We start from the raw sequence: 666 nt of genomic DNA, 5'->3' as shown, positions 1-666 counted from the left end.
AAAAAAAAAAAAAAAACAGAAAAAAAAAAAAAAAAAAAAAAAAAAAAAAAACAGACTGATCCCATGGCACACAATATCAGTTAACTATCAGTTAACACAAATAAAGATTTGTGTTCTGCTGTCATATTCCAGTGCAAGAAATGACTACTCAAGCCACATGGTTCTGTATCTGCTTTAACCTGGTAGACCAAGATAGCAGTTCATAATGCAACAGGGCAGACAGAACTATCTACGTATGTCTAACCACCATCACTAGTAACAGATACTCACACTGAGAAACAAACAAAAAATTAGATGTTTCCCTAAGACACTAGAGCCGAGGTTTTCATTCATTCATGTATACATATGCATTCATTCAACCGATCTTGTTTTAAATTCCTAACAAGTACCAGACATGGCATTGCGCTCTGGGATGGGGACATCTACGAGCTTGCAAGCCTATGTTTGTGCCTCTATTTGTGTGGGATGCAAATTATGAGGCAGGAGTCAGGAGAGGAAGCAAATGGAAGGATATGAGAAGGCAAGACATAAGCAAAGATGTGAAGTGAACGGTTTAACATGACTGAAGTGGAAATTTTGAGGCAAGAGCAGTAAGAAATAGAGCATCACAAGCAGACAAGGCTGGCAGTGAAGGGCCTTCATGGCATTAGGGAACTTGAACTCTTT

This window comes from Tupaia chinensis, unplaced genomic scaffold, assembly GCF_000334495.1.
Source record: "Tupaia chinensis unplaced genomic scaffold, TupChi_1.0 Scaffold000085_1, whole genome shotgun sequence".
Taxonomy (NCBI): Eukaryota; Metazoa; Chordata; class Mammalia; order Scandentia; family Tupaiidae; genus Tupaia; species Tupaia belangeri.
This window is presented reverse-complemented; position numbering follows the sequence as displayed.